General features: G+C 39.9%; 1 long non-coding RNA gene across 1 annotated transcript in view; it reads right to left on the bottom strand.

The window, feature by feature from the left end:
• LOC129059600 (uncharacterized) overlaps nucleotides 1-19,997 on the bottom strand; it is a 53,958-nt gene extending 33,961 nt beyond the window's left edge. The window contains exon 1 of the long non-coding RNA XR_008525598.1: nucleotides 19,857-19,997. This is a non-coding gene — a long non-coding RNA (uncharacterized LOC129059600). The remainder of the gene's footprint in view (nucleotides 1-19,856) is intronic.
• Between the last annotated feature and the right edge of the window lie 6,584 nt (nucleotides 19,998-26,581).

Here is a 26,581-nt window from a genome sequence, read left to right as displayed (position 1 = left end):
GAAAAAGAGATAATTGCTGAAGTGAGATTCTGGAGGATAAAGAGAACAGCTGGGAGGTCAGCCTTAGACAGGAGATAGAACAGCTTTTCCGTGGAGGTGAGAGGTGATGAGAAAAAATAGGCAGTGGTATCGATACATCTAGAAATGCAAGAGGGAAGCTGAAGGAGTTTATGCATGCTAGCCCCTCTTTTTCTTTGTGGGGCAGGGTGGTTCATCATTTTGTGAGAGCTGGCAGGGGGACGCTTGTGTGAGCAAGATATTGAGCCTAAAGAAAATGGTCAAGGAAAATGTCTTGGGTGCTAGAGAGGGGAGTTTAAAGGTATGGGTCTGAAAAAGCAGTATTTGCTACTGAGACTAAAGCATACCGGAGTGGACAGAAAGGACTGTTAGGTGGGGAAAAGAATATTGCATTTGGAGGCAGATAGGTCTGGATATAGATCCCGGCTCTGTCCATTTGTGTTCATTACCTTTCACTAGGCCATGCTGTGTAACAAATAGCTTCCAACTCTCAATGGCTTACAAAATATTTCTTTCTTTCTCGTATTACATATTGTTGGCTACAGGTCAGTTGTAGCTCTTCCTCGGGCATTGGTGGGCTCAGATTCATTTCTTACTGCAAGACCCAAGTTAATGGAGAAGCAGCTTTTGGGACATGACTTCTCATAACAGAGGGCACAGGAACAACAAACCAAGTTGAATCATGCAATCATATTAAAAGCCTTTGCTTGGTTGGATGTGACCTATGCTGTGTTTGCTCATGTTCCATTGGTCAAAGCAAGTCAAATTGCTAAGGCCAACATCTATGTGGTAGGGATAAGTACCAATATGGGGAGAAGGAGGTGAAAATGGAAAATAATAATGCAAGCTACCACATTGTCTAAAGATTTTGAAACTCTGGGCTTCAGTTATTCCTTGTGCAATACGGTGATATCAGCATTTGTTTTCTAAAATTGTTGGGAGGAAGAAATAAAATTAATTTGTGTATAAAACCTACTATAGTGCCTAGCGTAAAATAATATTTTATGCACATGAGATTGCCTTGCCTTGGTACTCAGAATAGTGCATAGTTCCAATGTCAGAGGGAATTAAACTTTCTGCTCCCCATTTTTCTTCTGCCAAATGATTGGATGATGTGTGAGAGCTCTTCTGACTCTAAAGTCCTCTGTTTCTAAAAATCTTATACTAAAGAATCAAATAGTCCCTTACCCTAAAAGTACCCTCTAGCTAAAAAGGAAACTTTAAGTTTGTCAGAGGTTTTATTTGGCTTGCCTTTCCTCGACCCAGCCAACTACCAGGGGCAGAGAAAAGACTTGTTCAAATAAACCTAAGAAATCTATAGGAACCAAAGTGCACGGTAGATCATCTCATCATCCATTAGCAACACTGTTTGAGCTTACAAAAAGAGTGACACGTCACAGAGAAAGGTCAGGATATTCTCACTTCACCTGGAGGAGTTTAGCCACCTTGAATAATAAGCTTTGCTGGTGAGATGTGAGATCTGACAGTGAGCGAGGAAATTGTTGAAGAGGAGGCATTGAAAATGCCTGGAGACTTCCCAGGTGTCACCTGCTGCCTTGTAAATGTGTGAAATCCTTGGAAGGGTGTCTGGCAGAGCCCCAGAACCTACCACCATATGTCATTGACTGTTTCACAGAGTAGAAGAAGGTATAGGCATGTCTAAACAATGTTCAAGTGATCAATTATATCAACTAGGATTGTGAGTGGCTGCAAGGTACAGAGACCAGAGGAGAATATGTTATACGAGACAGGGTTTATTTTATCAGGTAATCATACATCTGCAAGTAGGCAGACACTGCTTCACACTGGTGTCAATGGCATGGGCATTTCTGTTGTAAATCAGTCTGGAAGAAGGTTGGTATGCAAAGATTTAGTAGGTGGCAAATTGAAATGTAAACTTAGACCCAAAGACTTCAAAGGTGCATTCCAAATTTAACTTACAGTTTGGGGGAGGGGTGGTTTACCAGATGCCCAATCTAAATACATAGAAATTTAAAATTAAACAGAGTTAGCTGGGCACATTGGCTCACGCCTGTAATCCCAGCACTTTGGGAAGTCCAGGCAAGCAGATCACTTGAGGTCAGGAGTTCGAGACAGGCCTGGCCAGCATGGTGAAACCCCATCTCTACTAAAAATACAAAAATTAGCCAGGCGAGGTGGCAGGCACCTATAATCCCAGCTACTCGGGAGGCTGAGGCACAAGAATCACTTGAACCTGGGAGGCAGAGGTTGCAGTGAGGCAAGATCATGCCACTGCACTCCAGCTTGGATGATAGAGTGAGACTCAGTCTCAAAAAAAAAAAAAAAATTAATTAATTAAACAGAGTTAATTGGTCACATATCTAAGTACCTGCCTTGGTTCTAGTCTGGCTTGGGTTTGTAAGTAATAGAACAAAGTACAAGACACAGTCCAAGTTTAAAAGTAAGTGAACTTAATATACATAGAAAGGAGATTATTACATGTAGGGAAAGGCTGGTAAAAAAAACATGACAATCTTTCTTCCATCTTTGTACAAATCTCTATTATTTCTACTAGAATAGCCATCACCCTCCTGCATCCCTCTAGTTATTCTAGTCTCCCACAGCTGTCAAAGAGATTTTTAATAAATATTAATTAGATATCCCTCCTATGCCTAAAACCCTCCAATACTTCCATTGAATTTAGTTCAAAATCCAAACTCCTTCCTCTGGTCTACTTGATAGGCCCACCCTTCCCCTTCAACCCTATCTAGCACCACTGTCCCCTTACCTCTCTGCTGTAGCCACACAGGCCTTCTTTCTGCTCACACCAGGCTAGTTTCTGCCCCATGGCCTTTGCACTTATCATATACTTCACTTGGGCCACTCTTCCCTCAGAGGAAAGGTGGAGTCCTTTCAATGCAAATGTCACTTTCCCAGAGTTCTTTTCCTGATCACCCTATCTGAAGTAACCCTCCTCATCCTCCTATTTATTACATTCCATTATCCTGTGTTTAAAATAATTACTGTCACCACCTGAATGTATCATATTTATTTGTGGTTTTTCATCTATGGCAGACTGTAAGCTCTATGAGGGTACAGCCTGGCACATGTATACACCCAGTAAGTACAGATGCTCCTCGACTTACAATGGGGTTATGGCCTGATAAACCCATTGTCAGTTGAAAATAGTGTTAGTCAAAAATACATTTAAAGAGAACACTTCTACACTGCTGGTGGGAATGTAAACTAGTACAACTGTTATGGAAACCAATGTGGAGATTCCTTAAATAACTAAAAGTAGAACTACCATTTGATCTAGCAATCCCACTACTGGGTATCTACCCAGAGGAAAAGAAGTCACTGTACAAAAAATATACGTGCACATGCATATTTATACTAGCACAATTCACAATTGCAAAAATGTAGAACCAGCCCAAATGCCCATCAATCAATGAGTGGATAAAGAAACTGTGCTATATATATATATGATGGAATACTACTCAGCCATAAAAAGGAACGAATTAATGGCATTCACAGCAACCTAAATGGAATTGGAGACTATTATTCTAAGTAAAGTAACTCAAGAATGAAAAACCAAACCTCACATGTTCTCATTCATAAATGGGAGTTAAGTTATGAGGATGCAAAGGCATAAGAATGATACAACGAACTTTGGGGACTCAGGGGAAAATGTGGGAGGTGGGTGAGGGATAAAAGACTACAAATTGGGTTCAGTGTATACTGCTCGGGTGATAGGTGCACCAAAATCCTACAAGTCACCACTGAAGAACTTACTCTTGTAACCAAAAGCCACCTGTTCCCCCAAAACTTATGGAAATAAATTTTTTAAAAAAAATATGTTTAATATACCTAACCTATCCAGTGAATATCACAGCTTAGCCTTGACAACTTTAAACATAGGCAGAACACTTACATAAGCCTAGAATTGGGCAATATCATCTAACACAAAGCCTATTTCATAATAAAGTATTGACTATCTTAGGTAATTTATCGGATATAGCACACTGAAGCTTATCAGTTGTTTACTCTTCTGATGGTACAGCTAACAGGGAGCTACGGCTCACTGATGCCCAGCATCATGAGAGAGTATCATCCTGCATATTGCTAGCCGGGGAAAAGATCAAAATTCAAAGTATGGTTTGTACTGCATGTGTAGTGCTTTTACACTGTCGTAAAGTCGAAAAATTGTAAGTTGAATCATCATTCACTGGGGACCGTCTGTATGTGCTAAATAAATAGACAATCGAGTGTTTTAGGTTTTCTAATCATTCAGAAAAGAGGGATATTATTACAAATTCATGAGTCAGGGAGCTCATTGTGGCAGAGAGGGGGATGCGCTGGGCTCAGAAGAAAGAGAAGGATTTGGATTGGGGGGTATCCAGGGGAAAGCCATGGGTGTGGTTGGGGTTGGAGAGGCAGGGTCTTCATGGTGATTCTGCTTCTTAACTGACAGAAAAGAGTGCCCACCTCTCTGTCCCTGGCAGATCACAGAGAGACCAGCCTTTCTTAAGGAAATAGGACCAAGGGCATGGAAGCAAAATACCCAGATGACTTCATCAAAAGAAAACATGCAACTCTTGCATAGACCAAAATAAACTCCCCAGACTGATGGGGTGGGGCCAAGGGACAGTTCTTGAGCTGAAGAGAAACTCCAGGACCTTCCAAGGCATTCTTTGAAAAATGCTCTTTGGATAAAATGCAACTTAAAAATAACTTCTGTTGGGTGTGGAGAGGAGAACAACTCAAATATTGGGGCCAGAAACCCAGAGTAAGGGCCAAATTTGGGCTAAGAAAATGCTAGATTCTCAAGATCTTTGGAAAGCAACTTCTTCCCACATTTATTTACAATGAATAAAGTTTCTTAGAAACAAATACAAGGAAATCAACAATTTGTAATTTTTAAAGTATCAAACAAGTATGCTAATCAATAAATAGATTATCTTCCAGTATGATGAGAGAAAATAAAATCTAATAAAGGTCTAGGATCCAAGATAAACAAATATGACACCACTGGAGAAAAAGATGGTATTTAGAGAGAGGCCAAATGAGGTGGTTCTAACCCTTAGAGCAAGGGGTGTATGGCATTCAAATGTAGCAGAGATTGCACTGGCCTGAGAAGCAGGCTCACCTACAGGGAGAATCCAGCTCTACCACTCTTGCTGTGTGACCTTAGGTAACTTACTTCACTTCTCTTATCCTCAGTTTCTTCATCTTTAAAATGGGAAAATTCATACCTGCCTCTCAAGGATACTGTGGAGATTAAATGAAGTACTGCAGAAAAACTACCTCATAGAGTATCTGAATGTTAGAAAGCTTTAAATAATATTGGAATTCCACTTCTCTCATATCACTTTAGAGGGTTGGAGAAATTGGAGAGCTTCAGAGTTTGACACCTTATAAAAGCTGAGAGTCCTTAACATATTTCCATTAGCAAATATCTATTAACTTCTGTTTGTAAGACACAGTGATGGATAACTAGCTCGGTCTCCTTATCAGGGAGTGCAATAGTTATTGATTACCACAACAAGATGCAAAAAAAAAAAAAAAAGGAAAACTTAAGGGATTAAAATGGTGAGTATTTAGCTTACAAATCTGCAAGTTGGAAGTTTAGGCTGGGCTCAGTGGGGCAGTTCTTCTGGTTTAGGCTCATATGTCTGGGAGTTGACTGACTATTCGTTGGTCTAGGATGACTTCAATGGGCATGACTGCCTGGTCAACATGGCTTTTGTTCTATGTGTTTCATCCTGCAGCAGACTGGCCTAGGCCTGTTCTCTGGTAAAGGTACAGGAGCAAGAGTAAGCAAGCCCAATTGTACAAGTGCTTTTCAAGCCTTTGTGTCACATTAACTTAACATACTATTGGCCAAAGCAAGTCACGTGGTTAAATGCAGAATCAGTATGAGGGGAATATATACCTGCATGTCAAAGGATATGGATGAAGGTAGGGGTAAATAAATGAGGTCATTAATGCAATTAATCTACTTCAAGGGAACTAGATAAATATGTAGATAATTAAATTTTATACAAACACATTGAACAAACATACATATATAATTAACATAAGATGAAAGATAATACTTTGTAATCACATAGCATTTACTGATTGTAAAGAACTTTCCCTCAAAACCTTCTGGCTTAATTATCCTCTATGATTAGGGAACAGCCATCACTGTTCCCATTTTACAGATAAGGAAAGTCACAAGGACAGTAAGGAGTAAAGCCTGGACTTGAACTTCTGATGACAAGCTTCCCCTTTGCCTCACAGCCTCTTAGACCAAGATCCAAATGAGCAAAACACACGCAAAAGAGACAGGTATCACCATGAGCTTGTGTGGCCAAGAAGCCTTTGTATTGACTGAACTTACCTTGGATGTAAATGCATGTACAGTAATAAGTTTCAACTTTTTTAAGGTACCAAACCCACCCTTTTTTTTTTGAGAGATCTTATGTAGAACCTCCAAGTATTTAAATGGATAAAAAGCTATTTTATATCCTAACTTTATTTTTAGATTCAAATGCATAATATTTACCTATTATGCAATCAATATATAAGAACAATGAGGCCATTCTGGGGAACTCAGGTGTTTGAAATCAAAGACTGATATCAAATGGGGACAGTGCAGTCTTGGGGTCCAGTGTGCTCCTGTAATTTGTTTACCCGGCCCACTAGAGTGGACTGCTGTTGTGGACCTAGTCTCTATTGTCTACTTTCCACACCTCTCCCCACCCCCAATTCTGGTCATGTCGTTCTGGAGTAGGTGGTCCCACTACCAGCTAGAGAGGTAGGTCTGGGAGGCAGGATTCAGGAGCACCAGGAAACACAAGCTCTTCCTGCTGCCTCGAAGCTGGAAGCGCATCAGCCTCGGGTTGCTGGGGGCAACCACACCTCAGCACTACATAAATGAAGAAGCCAACCAAGGGGAAAGCACTACCCAGACGAGCAGGGGCTCAGGACTGCACAGGACACCACTGAAGTGTCTGGATCTAGCTGGAACTTAATCCAGTGCTACCCCTAGACCTTTCTGTTACACAAACCAGTAATATCCCTTTTGTCTTTTAGGCCAGTTTGATTTGGATTTCTATCTTGTGCAACCAAAACATATCTAATATATCCAATATTAAGAAAATCTGACTCAAACAGATTAGTTGTAATAATAATATGGTTTTAAAAGCAGTTCATCTTGTAATGTCAGGAAACTCTTTAATAAAAAGATAGCAGAAGATTTATTCCAAGATTTATATATACTTTGACACAGAAGTGTGAGATACATTAATATATATGTTAGACTCAAAGCACTAAAAATTGATATATGGCACATTTGAAGGTATGTTTGTTTATTGCAAATTTTAAAGTGGTTTATATGTATTTAAAAATGAAATTTGAAGAATATTTTTAAGGATCCCTGAGATGTCCTTTAGATCTTTTGGGTCCTTAGGATGTGGTTGAAAAACTATTGATAGAACAAAACAGGAAGCGGTCTAAAAGAATATTCTAGGCCTCTAATACATGTCTTTTATCACCAGAACAAAACATGACATACACAGTGACTCTGGGACACATTATAGGGACCTAATTAGCATCCTCAGATGAGATCCGTCAGATTATTCTTTTCTCCTGGAAAAGGATGGAAAGGGAGGGGCCGAGAGAGAGAGAGGCTAACATCTTCTCCTTTCTTCCTCGAACATCAGAGTTCTAAAAAGTTTTGAATATTTTTCCAAAAGATAACTGGTGAGAGGTGTTCAGCAAAATCCTAAAACTCCTTGTTGTATTTAAGTTTTATTTTTTTATAAATGGGAAAACTCATTGACAAGCCATTAATGCTAATGATCATATAAGAATTTTCCTTCTTGTGCCAAATATTATTTCATGGTTCCTTAAAAGTATGAATAAAACAAATATAAAAACTGGCAATTTATACTGTTGACTCAGACCATGAGTTCATGAAAAGCAGGCGCAATGCTTACTTCTTTGGATAGTGTCTAATTCAGCTAAGTAAAAATGGGAACTTCTTTTATAAAACCACTTACATACCTATGATGATGCAAATGGGAGTAGAGGATTCCAGTCTTGTTCTGGTGACCTTTGGAAATCTCATATTCAAAGGCTTAGAGGTCTAATCCCCAGAGATTTTTACTATTTTCTCAGGATAAGATTAATTAGAGGAAGCTGGGGATGTTTGGTGGGTCCTTCCTGAACTGTCAGAGACCCCAAGATACTAGAGATGGAAGGGATCTTAAATTTCTAGTCCAGCTGCCTCCTACTACAAGATCTTTGATCTATTCTCTGCCCAGCAGCTTCTTTCACGGCTAAATTGAGTTGAAAATCTGTTGTGAAGGAATATGGACCTGTCTCGCTAGAACACAATATTTCCATCATCAGTGATAGAAAGCAGAGTTCAGTGGATCATGAGGCAGGTCCTTGTAGGGTAACTTTGGTGGTCTTGCATGCACACAAGGAGAAGCAAGATCTGAAAAGGATCCTGTGATCAAAGAAGAATCAAGGGTTCTAGGAGACTTTGGTAGATAAGAGCGTTGGTAGTATCCTTTTTCAGTTTACCTGACATCCACATAAAAACAAAGAAAATACATAACAAAATAAAAAAATTAATGGCAAGGTATTTCCATGAATCCCAAATACAGGCTGTAGGGATAAAGCAGCAACTTCCCCAAGACTCACACAGTGTTGGTGTCTGTGCATGCAGATGGAAGGGAAGCAATGTAGTATCTGATAGACCTGAGAACAGGAGAAACTCAAAACAGGAGCAGTAACTTACTGCAGAACGCATGAAGCAATTTGAGAGTGGCGGCTAAAACTAGGAGGCATTTTGCCTGAGCCATCAGCTGGGCAGCATAAGGGATCTGAGAAAAAGGTGGAGGATCCGGAGCAATTTAGCCCCTATGAACTCCCTAAACTGACACCTTGGTCTCCCTTCTAGGACATGGGCTCACAAAGGACAAAACTGCTGGGAGTAGAATAAAAACTGAGCAGGATACAGACAACAGAGATGAAGAAAAAGAAGTCCAGTTACAAGTAGATGCATGGGGAGGAAGAGTGAGAAAATCCTAGAAAGCAAGCCAGGTAAATTGTAAGAAAAGGAAAGAACTGGCTGGGTGGGGTGGCTCATGCCTGTAATACCAGCAGATTGGGAGGCCGAGGCAGGTGGATCACTTGAGGTCAGGCATTTGAGACCAGCCTGGCCAACATGGTGAAACCCCATCTCTACTAAAAAATACAAAAATTAGCTTGGCGTGGTGGGGCACATCTGTAATCCCAGCTACTTGGGTGGCTGACACACAAGAATTGCTTGAACCAGGGAGGTGGAGGTTGCAGTGAGCTGAGATCATGCCACTGCACTCCAGCCTGGGTGACAGAATGAGATTGTGTCTCAAGTAAGGAAGGAAGGAAGGGAGGGAGGGAGGGAGGGGAGAGAGAGAAAGAAGGAAAGAAAGAGAGAAAGAAAGAGAGAAAGAGAAAAGAAAGAAAGAAAGAGAAAGAGAAAGAAAGAAGAAAGAAAGAGAAAGAAAGAAAGAAAGAAGAAAGAAAGAAGAAAGAAAGAGAAAGAAAGAAAGGAAAGAAAGAAAGAAAGAAAGAAAGGAAGAAAGGAAAGAAAGAAAGAACTGGGGGAGGGGTTGAGGTGGGGATAGATGCCTGTAAATTAAGAGACATACAAGACATATACCAAAGAATAAACTACAGTGTCTAGGGACACACACTGAGTGATGAAATGAAAGGGAAGTCCAACAAAGTTATTCCCACAAAAGTCAAGACTGTGGTTACTTTTGGTTGATGGCTGTGATTTTATGGGGCCCATGGTGGGCTTTGGGATGGCTTGGAAAGTTCCATTTCTTGACCTGGTGGTGGCTAAATAATGGTGTGTGTCATATAACAACTCATTGAGCCAGACAGCAGTTTTGTAACGTTTTCTATATCTGTGTCTTATTTTACTGTAAGCAAATAATAAAAGGAGTGAAGGTTAAGGGGACCTCAGATCCCAACTAACACTGAATACTAACACTAAAGCCAATGTAACTCTAGCTAAAATCTACTGAACATGTACTATATGCAAGGTGCTATGCTAAGTCCTTTACCATGGCAGTAAAGTTCTCTGAGTATAGAGTCAGGTGTCTTGCTTAGTTTCCTTTACTACTGTGTGAATTTGGGCAAGTAACTAATTCTCTTTGAGCCTCTGTATTCTCATCTCTAGGGACAATGGTCTGTCTTTCATAAGACTATTGGGGTGAGATTTGCATGTGAACTTTTTAGCTCAGTGCCTAGCACACAGTATATGCTTAGTAAATAGTAGCCACTGTTGTATCCATGTGAGGTGCTGTTATTACTCTCACATTATAAGTGAAAAAAATTAAGGCTCAGAAAGACTAACTCATGGAATTATTCAGGGCCAAACCCAGGCCCTCAACCTTTCCCTATGCTTCCCCAACTACTAACTTTTTTTTGAAAGAAAAATGGTGCAATGGCAAATGACAGTGGCCTGGCCTGGTTCCACAGCTCTGTTTTGAAGGTTATCCGGGGCCTTGCTCCCTCACTTGCCCCAACACATGATGTTGCAATTTCACTCCAAGAAAGAGACTTCAGTAGTGCTGTCCCCAGCATGGCTGCCTGGAGTGTCCTTGGAAGACAGAGAGCAGGCAGGAAGGATGCAGGCAGTGAAGCCTCTTCAGCAGGGGCATAAACAAGTCCCCACTCCCAGAGGGGCCAGGAGCCCAGTGCGGCAGCTGGCTGGATGCGTCACACATATCGTGCTGAAGAGAAAATAAGTGGTATTCCTCTGTGCTGAATTTTAAGTGTAAACAAGGAGATTCATGATAATTAGCAAATATTAGACATGTATTGTTCCTTCCCCACTCCCAAGACACTTCTAGGATCTCCTGCTGAGATAATAACGCTAGGTGCACCACTCCCAGGGCCACAAGTATTGTTCCAAGACAAAGGCTCTTCATCTGTGTTTGTTCTCGTTTTCCATCAACACTTGAAACCTTGTTCACCTATGTTTTATTTGGATTCCCTGCTTTGTTTGCAAGCAAGGAGGAATAAAAAACAACATTTGAAATTCAGAACTTAGATAAGGTCTCAATTCTCTGATCCCCATCTCTCAAAGGAGGAAGTCATATTTACTTCATGAAAGGACTGGTGTGAAGATGACTGAAGGAACATATTCAAAGAACCTCATGTAGAGGTTGGCACACAGTAGACACCACAAATGAAGGTGCCTTCCTAGCTGCCACTGCCAGTATACCTTCAACAGAGAACCAAGATGGCAGAAAAGCAGCACACATGCCTCTTTCCCCTGTGGTATTCCAGGTAGACATCATTAACCAATGATGATATTCTTTGCTACTTGGATTAATTCTCTGTTGCTGCTATAACAAATTACCACGAACTTGGAGGATTATAAGAACACAGCTTTATTATCTTACAGATTTATAGGTCTGAAGTCCAATACAGGTTTCACTGGGCTAAAATCAAACAGGGTTGCCTTTCTTTCTAAAACTTTGAAAAAGAATCTATTTTCCTTGCTTTTTTTTTTTTTTTTTTTTTTTTTTTTGCTTCCAGAGGCCTCTGTTTGGTCCATGCACATAGTCCCATACGTCTCAGAGCCAGCAACAGCTTGCCACACCCTTCTCACACTGGTGTCTGTCTCTCTGACCACAGCCAAAAGTGTTCTTTGCTTTTAAGGACTACTGTGATTAGATTGGGCCACGGAATAATCCAGGATTGCCTACCCATCTCCAGATCCCTAACTTTAATCACATCTGTAGAGTCCCTTTTTCCATCCAGGGGTTAGGATATGGACATCTTTGGGGGCCATTATTTTGTCTACATTGCTCAATGCAGTGGTATAGGCAGCCACTATTAGTGGGTCAGAGTTTGACCAGAGACATGAAATCCATTTGGCCCGTGAAGTCAAAGCTATCCATGCTTTGGAGATTCATCAGGAAAGATACAAAACAAAACCAGTCAGAGAACAACTGGAAGCAAAAGAAAGCAACTGCCATGTGCTGAACATGTTTAAAAAAATCAAAACAGCATTATTGAGATATGGTTGACATGTAACAAACTACATGTTCAAAGTATACAATTTGATAAGCTTTGACTTACGTGTACCTCTATTCAACTATTATGATAAGCATCATTACGAACATACCCATCCTCACCAAAGTCTGCTTGTCCTTTATAATCCCTCTGTCCACTCCATCCCATCTTCTTCTATTCCCAGATAACCACTGATTTGCTATCAGTAGAGATTAGTTTCCTTTTTGTAGAATTTCAAATGATGAAGTCATACAAGAAGTCTGCATTTTTGTCTTTTTTTTTCAGTGTAATGACTTTGAGATTCATCCACGTTGCTGTGTGTATCAGTAGTTCATTGCTTTTTTGTTGAGTAGCATTTCAATGTAAAACACAATTTTGTTTGTTTTTTTCATCAGATGATGAAAATTTGAGTTGCTTCCAGGTTTGGGCTATTACAAATAAATCTGCTATACACATTCATGCACAAGGTTTTAGTGTTTTTTTTTGTTGTTGTTTGTTTTTTTTGTTGTTGTTGTTGTCTGAGACAGAGTTTCACTCTGTTGCCCAGGCTAGAGTGCAGCGGTGTGATCTTGGCTCACTGCAACCTCCACTTCCTGGGTTCATGCAATTCTCCTGCCTCAGCCTCCCAAGTAACTAGGACTACAGGCATGCGCCACCATGCCCAGCTAATTTTTGTATTTTTTTTTTTTTTTAGTAGAGATTGGGTTTTGTCATGTTGGCCAGGCTGGTCTCAAACTTCTGATCTCAGGTGATCCACCCACCCTGGCCTTCCACAGTGCTAGGGTTACAGGTGTGAGCCACCACACCTGGCCCATGCACAAGTATTTGTATGGACCTATGCTTTCACATCTCTTGTGTAAATACCTAGGGGTACAATGGCTGGGACATGGGGTATGCATATGTTTAACTATTTAAGAAACTGCCAAACAGGTTTTCCAATGTACTTGGATCATTTGACCAGCAGTGTATGAGAACGTCAGTTGCTTTCTGTCTTTGGCAATACTTACTGTGATCAGTCTTTTTAATTGTAGTCATTCTAACAGGGGTAGAGTGGTATCTCATTGTCTTATTTGCATTTACTTAATAATGATGTTGAACCTTTTTGTAATGTGCTTATTTGTCATCCATGTATCTTTTTTGGTAAAGTGTCAGTTCAAACCTTTTACATATTTTTTATAAATGTAAAAGATTTCTTTATTTTTTTGAGTTGTTTTTTTTTTATTACTGGGTTTGAGAGTTCTGTTTATATTCTGAATACAATTCTTTGTCAGATATGTGATTTACAAATATTTTCTCTCATTCTGTGGCTTGTTTTTTCATTTGCTTAACCATGTAATTCAAAGAGCAAAAGTCTTTAATTTCGATGTAATACAATTAATCAATTTTTTCTTTCATGAATTGTGCTTCTGGTGTTGCATCTAAAAAAATCTTTGCTTAATCTAGGGTTATAAAAATTTCCTCCTATGTTTTCCTCTAGGAGTTTTATAGTTTTAGGTTTTTCATTTAGGACTATGACTCATTTTGAGTGAACTTTTGTATATGGTTCAAGAGATGGATGAAGTTCTGTCTTTGTTTTTTCCATACAGATACTCAACTGTTCCACCATGATTTGTTAAAAAGACTATCCTTTCTTCACTGAATTGCCTTTGCACCTTTACCAAAAATCAGTTGCGCATATATCTGTTAAGTCTATTTCCGGACTCTTTTCTGTTTCATTTACCTGTCTTGACACTAACATCACATTGACTTGATTACTGTATCTTTATAAGTCTTCAAATCAGATAGTGTTAACCCTCCAACTTTGTTCTTTTTACAGTTATTTTGGCTATCCTAGGTCATTTGCATTTTTATATAAATTTTATAATTAGCTTGTAAATTTGTACAGTAAACTCTGCAACGATTTTTATTGGGATTACACTAAAACTATTGATTAATTTGGGGGGGAACTGACATCTTAGTAATATTGCATCATCTTCATTGATCCATGAACATTGTATACATTTCCATTTATAGCTCTTTAATTGAACAGTGTTTTGTAGTTTTCAGTGTACATCTTATACATATTTTGTCAAAAATATGTCCTATTTCATATTTTTGATTCTACTATAGGTGACATAGTTTCTTAATTTTAGTTTACTGCCATGATATATAAATGTAATCTTTTATATTGATTTTCTATCCTGAAACCATGCTCATATTTACAACTTCTAGTGACTTTTTGGTAGGTTTATAGGATTTTCTATGTAGATGATTATATCATCTGAGAGTAAAGACAGCTTTCTTTTTCCTTTCTATTCTATATATTGTTTATTTCTTCTTCTTGTCTTATTTTATTAGCTAAAACATCAGTACAATGTTGAATAGAAGTAGTAAGAATGGACATCTTGGCCAGGCGCGGTGGCTCACTCCTGTAATCCCAGCACTTTGGGAGGCTGAGGTGGGTGGATCATGAGGTCAGGAGATCGAGACTATCCTGGCTAACACAGTGAAACCCCGTCTCTACTGAAAATACAAAAAAATTAGCCAGGTGTGGTGGTGGGCACCTGTAGTCCCAGCTACTGGGGAGGCTGAGGCAGGAGAATGGCATGAACCCAGGAGACAGAGCTTGCAGTGAGCCGAGATAGTACCACTGCACTCCAGCCTGGGTGACAGAGCAAGACTCCGTCTCAAAAAAAAAAAAAAAAAAAAAAAAAAAAAAAAAAAAAAAAAAATGGACATCTTTTTCTTGTTTCTGATTATAGGGGGAAAGCTTTCAATCTTTCACTTAATTTTATTATTGTGAAACACCTATTATACAAAATAGGTGTTTTATGGGCCTTTTATTGAGTTGAGGAATTTTCCTTTATTCCTAGTTTGCTAAGAATTTTTTTCTTTCATAAATATACATTATATTTTGTTACATGTTTTTCTGCATTTTTGGTGGTTTCGTATGCGTGTGTGTGTGTGTGTGTTTCTTTTTTCGTCTGTTAATATGGTGAATTACATTGATTGATTTTTCAAATGTTAAACCAATTTTGCATATCTTGGATAAACTCTAGAATAATGCAATTTACTTGGTCATAATGAGGTAGGAATTATTAAGAAATTATTTTAGGCAGCTAGAGAGGAAAAAGGGGGTCCTTGGAAGATTTTTCACAGCTCTTGTCTAGCATGAAAGCCCTGGCTCTTAGACCCAGGCAGGCAACCTTTGATATGCAAATGCAAACCTTTAGAAACTGGGTCCACCCAACATGGCTATTCCTACCTTTGTCTTCTTGCGCTTGCCCCCGTATGTGCCTAGCAGCATGGCCGCCCCCACATATCCCCATGTGTGGAATATCATGGCGCCCTGCATTTGCATATTAAAAGACTAGGGTGGGAGGGCCAGTTTTTTCGCAGGCTACATGAATGATATGCCTGGTCTAACCAATCCCCTGAGCCCTATGCAAATCAAATACCACCTCCTCCAGCCATCGAATATAGCTGGCTGATACTACCTGAAAGTGGGGTTCCATTTCTCAGCTTTGGCGTCCCCCTCCCTCTGTCTCTGTACAGGGGAGCATCTTTCTTTCTTCTACCTTCTTTCTTGCCTATTAAACTCCCTGCTCCTTAAAACTACTCAACATGTGTCTGTGTCGTTTTTTTTTTTCCACTAGAGAAAAAAAACCTAGTGTTCTCCACTCATCAGAGTTGTATCAATAATATATTATCCTTTTTATATTCATTGAAATTTGATTTACTGTTTTAGTTAAGATTTTTTGCTCTATGATCTTGAAGAATATTGGCCTATAATTTTCTTATCTTGTAATATCATTTTTAACGGTGGGCTCATAGAATAAGTTGGTAAGTATTCTTTTATCTTCAACTTCCTGGAAGAGTTTGTGTATTATTTATTATATTTTTGATAGGATTCCAAGGAAGTTATCTGTGCCTGGAATTTGGTGGGGTTTTTGTTTGTTTGTTTTGTGCATTTTTGTGAGAAGTTTGTTAACTACAAATTCAGGCTATTTATCATTGAGAGATCTTTGATAGATTGTATCTTTCAATAAATTTGTCCATTTCATTTTTTGTCAAATTTATAAGCATATATCATTTATTTTATAGGCATAGTGTTGTTCAAAATATTCTCTTATTATTCTTTTAATATCTGTAGAATCTGTAATTCTGTCACTTTTCTCATTTCTGATCTTTTATAATTAATGTCTTCTCTTCTTTTTCCTACTCAGTTTAGTTAGTGGTTTATCAATTTTACTGATCTCAAAGAACTAGTTTTTTATTTCAATGATTTTCCTGTATTGTTTTTCTATTTCATTGACATGTTCACTGATTTTTATTATTTCCTTTTCTCTGCTTCTTTGGCTTTAACATACTATTTTTTTTTTCAGGTGGAATCTCAGGTCATTGATCTGAGAACTTTCTTATTTTCTTTTTTTTTTAACTTTTGTTTTAGGTTCGGGGACACATGTGAAGGTTTGTTACATAGGTAAACTCATGTCATGGAGGTTTGTTGTACAGATTATTTTATCACCCAGGAATTAAGCTCAGTACCCAATAGTTATATTTTCTGTTCCTCTACCTCCTCCCACCCTCCACCCTCAAGTAGACCCCAGTGTCTATTATTTCTTTCTTTGTGTTCATAAGTTCTCATCATTTCGCTCCCACCTTGCAGTATTTGGTTTTCTGTTTCTTTCGTGTGTTAGTTTGCTGAGGATAATAGCCTTTAGCTCCATCCATGTTCCTACAAAAGACATGATCTCATTCTTTTTTATGGCTGCATAGTATTCCATGCTGTATATGTATTACATTTTCTGTATCCAGTCTACCACTGATGGACATTTAGGTTGATTTCATGTCTTTGCTATCGGGAATAGTGCTGCAATGAACATACACATTCATGTGTCTTTATGGTAGAATGAATTGTATTCCTCTGGGTATATACCCAGTAATGGGATTGCTGGGTAGAATGGTAGTTCTGTTTTTAGCTCTTTGAGGAATTGTCATACAGCTTTGCACAATGGTTGAACTAATCTACACTCCCACCAAAAGTGTATAGGTGTTTCTTTTTCTTCACAACCTCACCAGCATCTGTTATTTTTTGACTTTTTAGTAACAGCCATTCTGATTGGTGTGAGATGGCATCTCATTGTGGTTTTTATTTTCTAGTGTAGGCACTTAGTGCTATAAATTTTCTCCTAAATACTGCTTTGGCAGCATCTCATAAATTCCTGCCTTATTTTTATTTATATTCAGTTCAAAATACTTTCTTAATTTCCTTCTGATGTCCTCTTTCATCCAAGGATTATTAAGCAGTGTTTTATATAATTTTCAAATATTTGGGGGATTTTATAGATATCTTCGTGTTATTGATCTCTAATTTAATTCTGTTTTGGTCAGAAAACATACTGTATCATTGGTATCCTTTTAAATGTATTAAGGCTTGTTTTATGTCCCAGAACATGGTGTAACTTGGTAGATGTTCCATATAACTAAGCACCTTAAATGGCTTTTTTTATATTTAATCTTTATAAGAATGGTACTATCATTTCCATTTTAATAAAGAACCAATAGATGATACTGTCCTCCTTATTTTAAAGAGAAAAGGCTAAAAATCAATCAACTTAAATAATATATTAAATGCCAGACAGCTATTAAATAGGAGAACTGGAATATGCTCTCATCTGACACCAAAACCAAGCTATTAACCACTCTTTCATGATTAACCCACCCACATCCATTCCTCATAAGCTGGGTAGGACCACTCATTCTAAAGAGGCTGAGTTCAGAGGCTAATTTTCTCTCAAAGTCTTGAAATCTATCTCCCAAATTGCTCCTTTCTAGCATAAACACAATTGCATCAGTTGCTAATACAGACGTAAAGGTGAGTTCTGTCTGCTGGTTAGAAATGCGCAAAGCCCAACTGCTGATTCAAGTCAGAAACTTGCTATTGAGCCCTGCTGCTGACTGATGCTCAATCACCAGATGTTTCTAATAATACCCAAGAACAAAGACTGATATTAGGTGTTTTTGCCTCTTCCTAGCAGGGAATGGCTGATTGTTCCTTAAAGCCCAATGATGCTTAGAGAGCCTCTGGATTAGTAGGCTTTATTTATGTCTGTGGAATTTGCATAACAGCCTTTAAGTCAACCTGCCTTGAAATGGCTCTTTCCTTTCTCTTCTCTTGAATTTAATGGTCAGATATCAGAAGCACTACCTTATTGCTAGTGTATGTAGTAGTAGTCCTTGTTCACTAGGACTGATGCTGATCAGGAGCCTATTAGTCCAATTCAACAAAAGAGTTTTTGATCATCCGGCAGCTTCAATTATCTAAGTTATCCAGCCCCTTTCTTACTCCTGTTACTACAGTAATTTGACAAGCCTGCTAAAGATCTTTCTGGCTGCATCCACCACCTTGCACAATGAGTTATTTGAATAAATGTCTTCCAGGGGCATGTTTCTGTTACATACAAAGTCAATTTAACTTGTAGAGTTATTTGCAGGAGCCCACATTGTCCATTTTGACTACTTCCTAATGCCACTTAGGCTAAAATCTCAAAGGAAGGGAGTGTGCTGCCTGAGTGAGCACTTCTTTCTGAGTGCCATTTCTCCATCACTTGAAATGCTAAATGGCCAGCACCAAAGGAAGGAAAAGAACTCCTGGGGATGTTCTTTAGCATCTAAATCTCTAACCTTTCTCTGAAATAGACTGGTTTCCACATGCTAATTATTATCCTACAGTTTACTAAGGAGTTAATATTCATGGGAAAGCATACATAGCCTCTACAAATTAATCTATGCCATACAACATTTGATTTTTGAATTTCTTCCGAGAAGTGATGCTACAGGTATAAAACGAAATCGTTCTGTACCAACTTTAAAGCTTGAAGAAGCCACCATTCAATATGACCAAGAAAACTGCTTATGTTTCTGGTTTCTCCCAAATGGAAGCTACATGGTTGAAAAAAAAGTCATCTGTCCTTAAGACCCTACCAACTTTTGAGAAGCCATTAGTCAGGAATGAAAAATCAGTTTTGGTTTATGTGTCACTATTGATTGACTGGCATTAGATTCTTCGAATTCCATGTTGAGAAATGATTCTGAGGACATATCCTCCATCAGTGGGAAAAAGCATGGTGATTGATTAGTGATGTCTGCTGTGAACACAGTAAAGAGGTATGGTGGAATTCCCAGAGTGCTAGACAGGGTGCCAGAGTGCCAGAGTGCTGGGCACTGGGAATATAGCAGTGAACAAGACAGATTCAGCTGATGAACTCATAAATCTTACAGTCAGAATGATTACTAGGGTCATTTCTTGCTTTGTTATCCTAAAATTTTGTCGTTCTTGTTCTGCCCACCAACCACTATTAATGGATTATTGTAAAATATCAGCAATGTCCATTAGGACCACTCAGTCCAGTTCTCTAGCAGAAAAACCCATAAGTCTTCTATGTAGACACCTTTCATGTCTATGTAGACAAAAGGTGTCTACATAGTAAGACTTGTCTTTCAGTCATTGTAATTTTTTCTCTTAAAGAGCACACTGGCCAAGAAAAACTTCACCTTGCACATTTCTCCATAGTCATAGACAGTGGTAATCTTGGCCAGGGTCAACTCTTGTTTACAGAGAATGGAAGGCAATGAAAAAGAGAAAGCCAAGCATGGAGGTGGGATGGGGTAAGAAGTTACTGTCTTCTTTAGGGCCCCATGAAAAGGCAATTCCTGAGACAGACTAATCACACCAGGACAATGTGTGTTCACCTTCTTGCTAACTGGCTAGCAGCTGTTTCCAGATGCCCCCCATTTTGGTTATGTAAGCCAGGCTCACTCACATGCAAAGCCTTTCTCTACGAAGCTCAGCAGATGCCATCAACTTCTCTTCATTCTGATGGAATCAGTCTCTGCAAGAGCCTTGAAACTGCAGCTCTGCAATGCTGGCACCAAAGTCAAGGCGCAGAGCTGTCTGCAAAGGCCACCTTCTGTCCACAGATGATGCAACGGGTCAGTGTCTTTCTCACCATGGGGACAGCAGTTGACATGGAAACGGTTGTTCTTGCTTCTACACATAACCATTATGCCTCACCCAGGCTTACCAAATGTTGAAAATATTTGTCTGCCCAGCATCCATTTTTTCTACCTCTAGGAACTGGATCAAGATTATCTTTTGGGAAGTCATCCTTGCTGAACTCCCAAACCTGTTGTTTTAGATAGTATGTGTTCTACCCCAGCCCTAAGCTGAGCATGTGACTTATACCTGGTCAAACTAAGTCACAGGAAGTTTTTAGTTATAGACGTGACCCATTCTGCATCCATGAGTGTCAGCTCTGGGATTCTGCTGAAGTGATTAGGAAAGTGACAGGGTTTTGCTGGCTGTTGTCAAGCTGATGAAATGCGCCTAGAGCCGTTGGTGCCTTATCTTTCCCACAAGCAGTGTAGAACATGCTAGAAAATACAATTCAGAGGAAAAGCAGAGTTGAGGGACTGAGAGAAACACATTTACACTGATATGATTTGAGCATCTGGAATCAGCGTCACCTGGATTTAACTACAATTTTAGACCTTTCGATTATATGAAAAAACTTATGTCTTTTTTGCTGAGGGAAGTTTGAATTAGGTTTCTGTCACCTGTACCCCAAAAAGTTCTGATGAACGTACAGAAAAGTCCTCATGAAATGTTCTCCCTTCACAGAGATTTTCACAGGAATTGGGCAGAATTAGACATAACTATGAAAGCGCCAGCTTTAATCAACCAGTACCTTTCTAGAAGTGCTGTTAGGTATCAGTATATCAGCACATGACAATCAAGAGCTTAGCTGCCAAGCACTTGCTGTGTACCCATGGTGGGGAGCAGGGCCAACTAGGGTCCCTGTTCTCACTGAGTGTGCAGTCTAGCCAGGAAGGCTGAACTAACATAGGTTAATACTTCAAGCAGAAGTTCTTACCTTCATGGCCACAGCACATCGGTGAGTCACAATATATTATGAGTTGTACCACAAGTAATTTGTGACTCATGAAGCTAAAGTACCAATATTGACAGATGATTTAAAAAACAAACATGAATTAGAGTGGATTCAAGGTTATCGCAATAATAATGTCATATTCATTCACTTCGTTCTCTAGAATGTTTTCCTGAGTGGGAGAGAAATAGTAGGCATAACAGCTACGGCCCACGCACCCCTGTCTCCCGGAGTGTGTTGTTCCCAAGGATGTCATCTACCACATGTGTTTAGGCAATCATAATAATATCAGCATGAAGCAGGAGGAGGAGGAGCAACAGCAGAAGAATTGCCGATGTTTACTGTGCACTGATGAGGCAGTAAGTACTATGCTGAGGGCATTACAAGGATTGTTTCAGTTAATGTACATGAGAAACCTCTAGGTACTTTTTCTCCTGTTTTGTAGTTGAAAGAACAACTAGCTGCTGAACAGAGTGAGTCTGTCTCAAGTACTTCTGGAGTTCAGAGAAGGGAGAGCTCAGTATAGGCTAGAGTTGTTGGGAAAGGTCCCAAGGAGGACATGTGACTTAAGGAGGGAGAAGTAGAATCTGTAAAAACAGAGGAGCCAAGGAGGACATTGCAGGCTTTGGTATAAATGAGAAAAATACAGTACATAGGGTGTCAATCTCACCCTCTGGACACCTTTAGTGTTGGTACCAGGATACTGCATTGGTGTTCAGCAATTGCATTTGTCTTGCAGTGGCTATTCCACACATCCCATTCTACCTCCAGGATTTTGTCCAAGCTGTTGCTTTTATCCTAGCCCCTGTGGCTGAGTAGCTCCTGAGTGATACTCTGGACCCTCTGAGGTTCTTTCTACCCTTCCTCGAGAAGAGAAGCTGCTTCCTCTAAGAGAAGCAAAGCAAATTATTCTTCCCTTGGCTGCCGGTTCCCAGGACTCTCCACTGTGGTATCCCTCCTGGGCCCAACCCCAGCTACAGATTTGTCCCATGCTTCTCCTTGGCTGGCCCCAAAATCTAGATCAGCCTCTCCTGCATGCCAAAACAATTAGGTTGGTGCAAAAGTAACTGCGATTTTTTCCATTACTTTCGATGCAAAACCTCAATTACTTTGCACCAACCTAATTGTTTTGGCACACAGGTTTTTGCATGTGGTTTTTGCCATGACTTTCAATGGCATCCTGAGACAAGACTTGATCTTATCACTTCCCATGTCAAAACCTTTAAAGTTAAAAATGAGCATTTAGTAAATGCTTAATGTGTGGCCAGCCCTGTGCAAGCATCTGTATGCATTGCTTTATTGAATCTTCACCAGGAGTCTGTAAAATAGGACTACGATCATCTACCTTTTATATATGAGGAGACTGTAGCTCAGAGACGTTAAGTAAAGGATGTTATGTTGGAAGCAAGGGCAGCTGCATGGTGCCAGACAGACCACACTCTTAAGCACGATGCTCCCATCCCTCTAACACATCAATTGTTGTCTTCAGGATAAAATCCCACAGCCTTGACCCGACAATCCAGGCCCTCCACCATCAAGACTTGATTTAATTCTCTAGTCTCCACTTCCCACCTTGCCTGACAACACATTTCAACTGCTGGACCAGACAAGATGGCATGCAGTTCCCTACCTCCGTGCCCTCATTTGTGCCTGGTTCTCCACCAGGAATGCCATCTTCACTAGTTGATCCACCCTTTAAAATACTCCTTTTCCAGGAGTATTTTCAATTCTTTCTCTTATTTCATTGTTACCAAAATTAAACTCTGCCTCTCCCATGTATGTCCTTCATATCGCTTTAGAAATGCATTGCATGGTCAGTCTTGCTTTTCTGCTATTTGCATGCAGTTACTTTATCATAAACCCCTCACAGGCAGGAAGTGGGTTTTACTTTTCATAAATTTCACATGGGCACTTAGATCAGAGCCCTGCCCTCATGGGTAGGTTCTGTTTCCCCTCTGACAGAAAGCAAAAGTCCTTCCCAGAACTTCTCTCCATCTTCCTTCATCCAAAGCTGAGTCTTGTTTTTAATTTGTTTGTCAAATAAAGTGGATGGGCTTAAGACAGAAGAGGGCCATGGATATACCAGTCATATAGCAGTGAAAAAGGCAAACACTGTTTCTAATCTGAAGTTTTCTCCCTGATACTCCCAAAAGTCCTATCTTATTTATGATCCCTGGCAACTGCCAGCTTCACATCATGGTGAACATTTTCTTATGCAAAACCAAGGTGCACTGTCCTCATGAGCTAAGGATCCTTAAAACTAAGGTTCTGTAATGATATTGCATTTTAAATTGATTTTATTTCCCAAAATGATAAAATAAAATTGATTTTACGTCCCAAAATGATATCACGAGACAGTTTCTGGTATCAGAGAAGGGAGGAGCTTCGGGGGAAAGGTGGGAGGTCTTTCCATCCCTGGAATTGTACCATAGATGGGGGTGCCCACCCTGCTTGTGAGAAACTCTGGTTTTGCCCAGAGCACCCTACTCCCCTTTGGTCTGTCTCAGCATCTAAGAAGATCATTTGAACATGATGCTGAGAATGGTCAGGGAACATCTTGATCAGTCTTCTCAGTTCACAAATGGAGAAAATGCCCCCAACTCCCAAAGAGGAGTCCCTTTCCAAGCTGACAAGCACGAGCTGGCCCGAATCCCATTATCTCCCCATATGTATCATCATGCTACACTGGGTACGTCACTACATCGCTCGGTCTTTCTGGATGCTCCTGAAATGCCCCTAAAAAGTCGAAGAAGAGGATTGCCCCATGAAAAGAGAAAGGAAAGCAGGACCATCCAGGGACTTTCCTGGGACTTGCCCATTTACGATCCTGTCAAAGTGACTGATTGTGGACTTGGCTGTGGAGTCCAGGAATTAGAATGAGAGAAGGAAGGGAAGGTGGGGAAGAAAAGACTTGATGCAGGGCAGGCAAAGACAGCAAAGGTGGTACTGAGTGGAACAAGGGCCTGATAATTTATCATTGACTCAAGAGGCAGACAAAAGACTAGGCAGAGAGCTGCAGCACAGTTTTGCAAAGAATAGAGGGCCCCATCAGGGCAGGCCCTTCCTACTGCACTGGGTACTTTCTGGAAGGTATACCTTAGCTCAAAGACAAAGCCAAGTGGTGTGGTTAGTCCAGGGCCACATGGTAGGAGGGGGAGGCCTTCTGAGTCATGGAGAGTCTAGAACCTTCTCTCTGCATCCCTATCTAAGGTGCAATAGTAGATGCTCAATCAGTATGTATTGGATGAATGAGTCCCTTGGGAAGGGTACTATATTAACATATTATCCGCTGCTAATAGCTTTGTGCAAACCAGTTTAAAATGAAAAAAAAAAAACCCTTCTTTGGTTCTTTGTATCTTATTAATGTAACACACTAAGAATCCCACTTTGTTTCCACAGTAATCTTGGGAAGAGTATATTTGTGACCTTGAGTACATAATCTTTCTGTGCCTTGGTTTCCCCCTCTATAAAATGGAACCCATAATAGTTTCTACCTCATAGAGTCATTGTTGGAATTAAATGCCATGATACATGTAAAGCACTTAGAGTCCTCCCTTCGAGACTGTGCCTTCTGCATTACTGGGGCCTGTTTCTTCATTCTTAGAAGGCAGACCAATAAGTAGTGCCTTAGGATGTGGAGACCAAGCTGTGGTTGCTGTCAACTCACTTCTCGCAAGTTACCATCTGGGACCGTGACCCGGCTGGCAGAGAGTCTCCCCACAGGACAGGATGTGGGCTGGTAGATGCTTCTGGCCTCACAAGCTTAGTCTGGAATTTTGCTTTAGAAGGCATTAGAGATCCTTTTTCCTTGGTTGTTTACCTATTCCCAAGCATGTGAAAAGCCCTCTGGAACCTTCAGACAGTGCTATCATAGAACTAGAGAACCAGCAAGGGAGAAGCTGGGAGGAAAATCAGAGAAGAGTACAGGATGGGGAGTGAGAGGGGTGCTGGCAACCCCTACCTCCTTGCCTTGTTGTTTGTTCTCTATATTTTTGTTTTCTAAAAATTTTTATTTTTATTTTTGAAGCCAGATACTTTTACTTTTTAGCAACACTTAGACATTACACAACATTAATGAATGCATTCAGGACTTTTTTTTCTGGAGGCACTGATATAAGCAATTAAGCTACTATATTGCATGGAAGAGGGGAAGTAGGAAAAAGTAAGGATGGAAGTCTTTACAGGGACATGACCGGAAGGATTCTTAAGATCTGTCAAAAAGTTTATATTTATCATGAGAACAATGGAAAGTCATTACCAGATCTAGTAACATGGCAAGAGTTGCATTTTAAAATGATCACTGGCTACAGTGCAAGATGATGGAGTCAAGTTTTGGAGAAAAGATAGAAGCAAGGAAATTGTTTCAGACATTCAGACAAGAGAGTGGTCTCTTGTCTAAAAGGGAGATTTAGTATGGAGGTACTAACTTGAGAGCCCATATAGAGGTGAGCGTTGCAGCTACATGAGGGGTTGAGAGAGCAGAGGGAGGGTGTGGGAGTGTATGGAGAGAACAGGCTCAAGAACAGAACCAAGAGGAATGTCAATCTTTAGGGGCCTGGCAGAAAACAGAACTGGTAAAGGAAACAAAAGAGTATCAGAAGACAGATATACAAGGAGAGTGTGATATCACAGAACCTAGATATTTTATTATGTATTTTTGTGTGTGTGTACAACTCTGTAATTTAATTAAATTAATTTAATTTTTTCCAACTTTTATTTTAGATTCAGGGGGTACATGCACAGGTTTGTTGCCTGGGTATATTGCATGATGGTGAGGTTTGGATTATGAATGATCCTGTCACCCAGATACTGAGCACAGTACCCAATAGTTAGTTTTTCAACCCTTGCTCACCTCCTTCCCTCCTTTCCCTAGGAGTACCCAGTTTCTATTGTTCCCATCTTTATGTCCATAAGTACTTAATGTTTTGCTCCCATGTATAAGTGAGAACATGTGGCATTTGGTTTTCTGTTCCTGCATTAATTTGCTTAGGATAATGGCCTCCAGCTGCATCCATGTTGCTGCAAAGAACATAATTTCATTCTTCTTTATGGCTGTGTAGTAGTCCATGGTGTATACGTACCACATTCTCTGTATCCAGTCCACCACTGATGGGCACCTAGGTTGATTCCATGTCTTTGCTGTTGCACATAGTGCTGTGATGAGCATGTGAGTGCATGTGTCTTTTTAGTAGAACGATTTATTTTCTTTTGGATATATATACACCAGTAATGGGGTTGTGGGGTTGAATGGCAGTTCTGTTTTAAATTCTTTGAGAAATCTCCAAACTGCTTTCCACAGTGGCTAAACTAGTTTATATCATGGGTGAGCACTGACTATCTGGGCCAGTAGCACAGGGGTAAAAGAAATTACCAAGACGGTTGCAGGTAAAGAAAGGCAACCTTATTAGAGAGTATGAAAATACATTGCAAGGGGCAATGGGCAGAATCAGCAGAAGAGGGGCTGACTGCAAAGAAACAAAAGCTTGCTGGAGATTTAATAGAATGGTACTATGCTGTGTGCTGATGAGGGCTTGTGCAGTATCAATGACACCAAGGTTGCAGTGAACTAACTTGCAATTTTTTGTATTAGCTAAACGTCT

This window comes from Pongo abelii, chromosome 4 (assembly GCF_028885655.2).
Source record: "Pongo abelii isolate AG06213 chromosome 4, NHGRI_mPonAbe1-v2.0_pri, whole genome shotgun sequence".
NCBI classification, from domain to species: domain Eukaryota; kingdom Metazoa; phylum Chordata; class Mammalia; order Primates; family Hominidae; genus Pongo; species Pongo abelii.
This window is presented reverse-complemented; position numbering and strand designations above follow the sequence as displayed.